The sequence below is a fragment of the Sceloporus occidentalis genome, unplaced genomic scaffold (genome assembly GCF_023333645.1).
Source record: "Sceloporus occidentalis isolate IW3139 unplaced genomic scaffold, rSceOcc1.0.p SCAF_87, whole genome shotgun sequence".
NCBI lineage: Eukaryota > Metazoa > Chordata > Lepidosauria > Squamata > Phrynosomatidae > Sceloporus > Sceloporus occidentalis.
The window spans coordinates 2,927,977-2,936,637 of record NW_028317067.1 but is presented as its reverse complement, the minus strand read 5'-3'; positions in this window follow the sequence as shown (position 1 = coordinate 2,936,637).

The following is an 8,661-nucleotide window of genomic DNA, read 5'->3' as shown; positions in this document are numbered from 1 at the left end:
GGGACGAGTTTAATCCCCGTCTGCTCCAACAAAGTTAAGTGAGAAGACAATTTGTAGACTAGGGTTGGCAAAAATCTTATAGAAGTAAATGTAGCATTTATGTTATTTCTGTAGTATTGTATGATTCCATTATGTCCATATCGTATGTGTGATATGGGAACAATTGAATCACATGATGACAGCACAGAAGCTCCTTTGGCCAACACAGAAAAAAAAGATCTCAGAAGTTCCTTTAGACAGATATCAGATTTTGTATCTTCTTTCAGGTTGTACCACGTTTTATGACTTTCTGATCCTAAAATGTGTCCATTAACACACCTGCGCAGACAAGATAACTAAAGACGGACTCATACGTCAGACCATAGGGGAACACAAGAAGACATCCTATAGCTCACGTAGGTGTCTGTAGTTTACAGTCAAGGTGGGTTAACCAGATGTCTTTCATCAAGTCAGTTACAATACTTCAATGTAGCTAGAAACCAAGAGAGGACATTGATTTGAGAGAAGGAGGAGAACTTTGATAACTACAACACTGATGCCACAACGTGAATTCAAGAAGTACCCAGACACATTACATTGATTTTAGATTGTAAGCTCTTTGGAGCAAGGTTTGTGTATATAGACACGCATACACCTTCTGTATTATTTATGGCATTGTTTAAGTGAGTGGGGTTTTTCTCTATTGTTCAGGGCTACATAATCTTCTGGTGCCTAATCAAAAAGACAATAGGTTGGCAGGCTGCTTTTCAACAAAAGGGTTGGAAGTTAATGTCAGATGACTAAGAACCAAAGCTTTTGTCAAAGATCTTGTGTTCACAAGCAGATGTGCTCAAAAGAGCACTTTTTTGTTTTTAAATGGGGGGTGGGGCGACTTGTCTCAAAAGATTCTTCTTCACTTGGCTGCACAGATCCTCACAGGGTCACCTTACACTTACTTTATGAAAACACCCACTTATGAGCAATCACTTAATCTGATATCAAGAGTCAACACGCGTGGACCACACATCTACCCAACCAATATATTGGGGTACAGGAGGTCACAGCCACAGTGAACGGTCCATCATGTGGAGGTCATAGCACCAATGGAGTAGATGATGTCCAAGAACAGTCAATATGCAACGTTCCTATGGACGTGAGGTTTGATTGGGTCGGGAGAGGGGTATTGAAATTCACTTCCCACCCATTACATAGGACAGTTAAGGACAGCTAGGCACTGCAATGCCATTCTGCTAAGTATTGAACCCCCCCCCCAAACCAGTCTCTATAATATGCGAGATCAGGAGGCTAGCTGAAAGGATTTAGGTGGGCCCTTCTCTGATGAGTAACATGCCAGGGATGCTGAAAATCTAAACTCATCCCAAAAAGTTTCTTGCTGGAAATTTGCCTTTCATAATGATTTGTGCTTCACTATTCATTACGAAGGGCCAACACTGGCAAGTTTCCAACAGGAAGGGCTGTGCTGGACCGGTATAATACATAATTCAGTGAGTAAGTAGATCGAAGATTTAAATTATGCATTTTACAGGGCCAGTCAAACTCATCCTGCAGCAGAGGCTCAATGGGCCTTCATATAGCATGGTGAACTCCTATATAACTCTCTGCCAAACTCAACTGTCCATTTAGTGAACTGACCCCTTACTTTTACTGTTGCTCTGGGGTACATTGGTTGGGTCAATGAGCAGCCACCAGTTGGATACATGTGGCCTCTCTTATATCCAGCACGTTGTGCATGTACATCATTTAGCGGCCATTGGCCTTTAAACTTTTCTTCTTCAGTCCGATCCTGAACAGCACCTTTAAATTCTCTAGTCTCCTTTTGTCCAGTTCCGGCCCCTATTGTGTGAAATTTGATTCTTTCTGGATTTGTAATGGGGGCTGAGGTGAAAGAAATTAGGATAGGAGGGGGGCATCAAAGTAGTGCTAGCTTTGTCACAGATCTCTTCTTCCCAGGAGGTAAAATAAATTTGAATTTTGAAACCAAATTTCTCCCCAACACTTACGCTGCTTAAAGCAAACAGTACGCACTATGGGAAGCTTTAATGAACGAATTTAGTTACACCGAAAGCTGGAAAAAAAAAATGGTGGTAGACAAGTGGAACAACCTCCCATCAGAAGTGGTAAAGAATACAGGGAAGTTAAACATGCTTGGGATAGGCATAAAGCTACCCTGAAGCTAAGAATCTAAGACAAGACCAAGGACTGATTGAGGTCCTTCACAAAAATAAATTGACAGACCTGCTATGGTTAATTTGCATAACATGATACAGAGTGCAATCAATGCCTTGTCTGTTGAACAAATACACTTAAAGGGACACTCCTGGCACATGTACTTTAAATCATCTGAAGGCCGAGAGGGCCGTTTACATTTTCATGGTGTGCCAAATCAAAAAGCATGGGGTGATCCTGCAGAAATCCCCTAAATGGATTTGCCCCTTTGCCCTCCGCTGCTATTTTCCATGCCATGTGATGCCATATACTTGCTGGCTCCAATAAGTAGAGGAAGTAGTCTAACGAGATCCCACCACGTGAACTTTCCTGCCATCGAATGGCTCTTTCAAGAAAATCGTTACGACCATGTCCTGGCGTTCCGGTGCCCCAGTAAAAGAGGCACCCGGCGGAGTCCCCTAGTCAGGGGTGATTAAGTGGACCTGGGAGAGGGAGTGTGTGTATGTACAGTATGCGTAAGTGTATGGTATTAGAGTGATGTCAGTGTGTGTGTTATTCATGGGGGGGGGAGGGGTTTGGAGTGCAGAAAATACCACTAATCCTAGGCTCACCCCTGGACCATTGACAATGCATATTAAAATACTCAAAGTGATTGAATTTGCTTTTGTTTTGGGGGGGAAGCTGTCTGGGGGATTACACGGCCCCTTTCATTGTTAGTACGTTGTTTAAATGGGAATCTATTTTTTATTTATATAGCGCCAACAATTTACACAGAGCTTTCTCACAATCCATACATTTAAGATGTCTGACAAAACTAAGAAGATTTGACACATTAGGTAAAGAGTGCCTTGGCTTGCAATCTCACAGTGTATAAGTGGTTGGTTACAGTGCTTGACCTAGGGCCGTGTCCCCAGTTGCCTCTCCCTCTGTTGTCAGTGTCCAGGTACTATAGCTGCGCTCTTCTAAGAAACATAGCACCAGCATATAACGCCGTATTCCAGCAGCGTGCCATATGGTAAAGGCGGCCAGCGGTGTGAAGGCTGTGTTAAGTCGGCACTAAGTAGGCCAGTTGGGGAGATCTCCTATGTAACCAGCAGGCCACCGGTGGGGCTTCCCACCAGATTGTGTACCAGGAGGACCTCTACCCCAGTTCAGGATACTAGATACTTATTATCATATCTGGATACTTTCTAAATGAAGATTCTATGAAGCGACTTGTGATGCGTTAACCAAATGGCTCTACTACTAGTTGTCACGGAAACCTTGACGTGTCATTGTTTAAAGAATTCCTCAACGGAGTCACCTGCATTCAAGCAGGTATATCAGTCATAACACACTGGTAGCAAATCTCCGATTGGAAGTGCACAATAGGAAGGTGCCAGCTCCAGATTGCGTGTCTCTGAGAATCTGCCCCTAAACGCTGAGATCGGGGCAAAACTTTGAGTTCCCAGGTATGCTTATTATAGGCATCTTATCGCTGCTTGGCGCTCTGGCACAATATACAATATATAGGCTAAATATGGTTCACGTATACACAGCTTGGGCCGCAGGGACGCTGTGATTGCTGGCATTGCCGCCAACAATATCTGCAACTAATTATTGGCGTGCAGGCAACCCGTCACCGGATAATTGCGCTCTCAAGTATATTAAGCTAATCCACTAGAAGATATGAGATTTGATTCTTTCCTTTAGAGGTTCAATCACAAAAAAACATCTTACATTTTGGTTAGTTTCTATGGCAACAACAGTGCCTGCTTTTGACATGACAAGTGTGCCCAGCAACAACAACAAAAAAAATAGACAAAATTTGACAGGATAAAAAAAAACTAATTAGAAGCGGTTTCTAAAGCTGCATTTAGTAACAAATACGGGATTAAGAGCAATTTCTGCCACCTGCTGGCTAGACTGCCGTGAACAAAGACATGAACTTGAATCTGTACTTTTATTTCACCCCGATAAATTACCCCAGGCCTATGCAAGTAGCCAACAAGTTCTGACACAAGTTTCAAATTTAAAGGGATACTCCATGCATCATATGCACTTTAATGCATGGCCCCTTTAAATTTGAGAGGGGGGTTCTGCAATAAGCGTGATGCACTTCATAGACCACCAACATGGTGCCAAGGACTACAACTCCACCGCGGAGTGTCTTTTCAACCAAGTACACGCCACATAGCCACGCTCTTAGGTTGTAGGTAGGGCGCCTTCAAGCGTACCAGCAACAAGAACAGGACTCCTGGACCTGGTTATTCACTAATCTGTCCGTCCGCAGACAAGTTGAGCGTTTTAGGGCGAGATCAGGTCTGCCCTTAGACCTGACCCCTACAGAATACAAACATACAAGGTTCCTTGAGAGCTATCTCACCAATTCACTAATATGTTATAGGGGCCACAACTCTGTCCTGCTTAAAGGACCAACCAGATGGCTCCACTAAGTAGGGGCATTGCTTGTGTCCCCAGTTAAGGGGATCATTCACTCGCTCTACTTTTTATAAGAAGGAAAAAGGGTTGCCCTTTTTTAGTGGATTTTAATGAATAAATGAGTCATTGAAATAGCGAACTCACCTGCCAACCCCTGGTTTAGCAAATACACCCTTTAGTAGACCGCCAACAGTCCACGCATAAAAATGGCTTTGTTCTCGGCTCCTGTTGTGTCTTTATGCATTAAATGTACATTTGTTACATGGTAATTGTACAGCGCTGGGTAATTTGTTGGCACTTAATAATTAAAAAGGTAATCATTTAATCCCCCAGCAGAACCAACCGGCCACTAGCCATTGTTTGTTGGAGGACACGTTGTGGTATAAACTAGAAGACGTTCGATGAGCTGTTGGCATTCCATGTGGGTGAACAGATTCCAGCTTGCATTAACCTATTCGCTGCCAGATAAATGCTTCCTTACACCCACACCTGGGACCCTGAGACTTTTGTAATATTATTAACCCTTAAAGAGCCCATCATAAAGATTCTACGTAGACAATTCATTAACCGAACGGGTCTAATACCGGTTCTAGTGGAAACCTTGACTTGCCATTATTCAAAAGGTAGACATCATTGAGCCACCTGCTTTCATACTCCTAGCAAAGTCCTAAATGGCAGTCTTATATAGGATTACAGCAGTGTAGACGTCTGACCCCGAGTATCGGCCCCTTTACCTTGAGACACCGAGCTTGGGGCAAAAACCCTGAGACTCAAAGTTAAACCCTGACAGTTCCCAGGTATGCTTTCTAACTCCATCCTGCGTAGAGCCGGATCAAGCAATACAATGTTGATTGATCACACAAATTTCACGGCTCTATCAGAAACAGGCCCTTTAAGCGTGGAGACCACCGCAGTATGCACATAGGACCCCCTGACACCTAGAGGACAGGTTTAGAGAAAGCTAAAGCCTGTAGCACCACCAACAATCTGTATGTTCTCTGCCATGAGCACAGATGCAGAACATACTACCTGTTTTCGCACAGGTGAATCCAGGGATAAAGTATAGTTAAGAAATTACACCTTAAATCTTATGGCGGTATTACAAATAAATAGATAGAACAAAATAAAAAAGTGCCAGGTTTGGTGCTATAATATCACATAGATGTGTCGCAAATTAATTTATTATAACATATTGTATATCCTACAAAAAAATAAATAAAAAAAAAAAAAGTGTACAATTCTTGTTAAATATACGGTATTTCTAAAAGCAGTAGCACACTTTGGGACATTGAAGTGCTCCTTTGTACGGTTTCTAATCTTAACTGTATCAGCGCTGGACTGTACACCTTAGCGGGAACAGCGTTTCGAAATAAACAAACATACTGCAAAAACACACACGTACGCACGTACAGCCGCGCACACACACTTCCTGGCAACACACCACCATCATGACAACCTCCCATTCTGCCCAGGCACCAAAAAGCATAGAGTACAGAAGAAGAAGAAGAAGAAATAAAAGAGCCCTGTGGCAGCTAGAAGACTCCGTGATCACCTCTTACCTGGGATCATGTTGCTTCCCTGCATTGTGCTCTGGAAGGAGAGCCCTGCACAAGCTGCAGCTTCTCTGGACTGAGAGAGGTCAGGGCTGACATAAAGGGCTGACCTCCAGGAACAAAAATAAGACCAGCCGCTGCCCTTTATGTTTTACTGACATGAGCTTAATATATTCCCCAGACACCTGCTCTCCTTACTGCGCTCCCTAATCCTCTGGCAACTCACAGGCGATCAGCTCTCACACCCATGGCAGACCTCAGGCCAGCTCGCCCTGCAACAGGCTGGGGATATAAGGTGGCTGCAAAACTGGAACTGCAGCTAAAAACAAGGCATGCTGGACACCTTAACCCATTTGTTGCCAGACTGGTCTGAAACCATTGTTTTGCTCAGTAGAAATTCTTGCTAGTTACGAAGAACACTGTAGTGTGTAACACAAACACACACCGGCACGTTAACTTCAGCACACTCCATTGTGACCTTGAGAAAGGTCAATTTGCTATAAGCTCCAGTCATTAGACAATGCGGTGATTTACTGCACTGCTGTGCGCATGAGTGTGGCCAATAAAACTCAATTAACTCTTCAGTGGAAGGGTATTTTTTTCAGTTTGCTGTTGTCTAGAATGATTGCCCCCTTAGTGCGCCTGACCTGGCCATCTGGAAAATGCACTGGTAGGTTATTGCCATAGACACGGAAAAAGCTTCTTAAAAGTTTCTATGTACAAACCGGGTGATCAAACCTTTACAGGAAAGAATACAACGCCAGATCTGCTACGGTTCAGCGGGACCTCCTACCCACATCCCGCCCCAGGTGTGCTCCTCACACAGACAGGGGAATGCCATTAGCACAGGTGGCCATCGCAGGTTGTCACATCCCTAATGCCTGTATACCGACAACTGGATTTAAGAGACCTGGACCCGATCAACTGATAACAATTTGTCCTTGTTTGGTCACTAAGAATTAACACAAATTTATTTTCTATTCATTGCTTTTGTTTTTCGGGAAGACCCTACACATGGTCTCATATCTCCCAAGTGTCCCTCATATGGAGGAACAATCCCTCTATGCGATCCACATTTCTCTGTCCCTTTTTCTTACGCTTGCTCCCGTTTCATCAGTTTAGAATACTTTGTATGTGACAGAATCAATGATCACGTGGACGGGATTTCACACGTATGATTTGTGAAAACACGTTTGCACTGTCATCGAGTTATTATATATTAAGTTGAGCTCCTCCCACTGATGGGCGATATTAGAATGGCTAAGGGGGATCGGGTTTTTACCCGATCTGCCGCTGGAGCACTGGGGTACATTGATACCCAGCAAACATTTTAAATAGCTAAAGAGGGGCACTTTTGTCGCAGGGGGTGTGGCTGGGGCGGGGCTTTCCTAACATTTAATGCGACCTCTATAGTTATCTATGTAGCCAACTTAGGCATTTAGAAAAGTAATACTGCACCTTATATACCGTTTAATTTACAAACACATTTTCTGCTCTTTCTATTATTGTAACTTTTAGGGCTGTGGAACTCTGGGATTCACACATTTTGAGGAGATAGAAAAGGAAATCAAACATGGAAAAAGGGATAAGGGGATTTAAGACTAAGAAAGGGACTGTCCTTCTAAATAGGGACAGTTGGGAGGCATTATCATGAGGCACTAGGAAAAAAAGGGACATCAGGAGAGGCTTGGATCCAAAAAGGAGGAACTTCCTTCCCCCTCAGCATCCTCAGACAGAATGGGTGGCTAGGTATCATGGGAGTTTCAGATGCAGCTAGGCAGGTCATGCTGGCTGCTGCTAAACAATGATATTTGGGGAAATTTCTGACATAGGTTATCAGTATGGCAGAGGGACTGCCCCGGAAATCTATGATAGTTAGCACATACGTGCCCTCGAGTAGCTCTGTGCTTATTTGTTCCCGGACTGTGACGTTACCATTATCACGTGTCATTGTTTTTCTGAATCAACCCGTCCCTCCTCCCGACCTCAGCGCGCACGTGATTCTCTCGCCCCGCCTCTGAGCGTGACGTAAATTTCCCGCGCGGCCGTCGCCTAGCGGCATGTGCCGACCCTGCGCTAAGAAGCGGGAACTTGGAATTTGGATCGGTTGGGTTTAATGCTGGGTTCTGCCCCTCCTGACACGTGCTATGAACATGTCGGGGGATGGGGAGGAAAGCTCGAGGTCCGTGTGACAACACTTGGTCTTGGGGTTAAATAAAGAAGCATGAGCTGCTGCAGAACACTTTGAGAAGCAGAGCTGTCAATCACCTGTCCGTGTTGCAGATCTGTGGTAGATAACACCGCTTCCCTTTACATACATTAAATCTGCTATAACGTATTCTTACAATGTGTTTAATACTTTACCAGTAATCAATACTTTTTACCCCAATTACTTATTACGTCATCTATATGTTCGGTTGCAATAACATTCGATTAGAGCCCAGAAATATGTAATGAGTCAAGCTTGTAAATAGCTGTTTTTGTTATAAGGGAGTATATAGAGAAAGTATATATTCTTTAC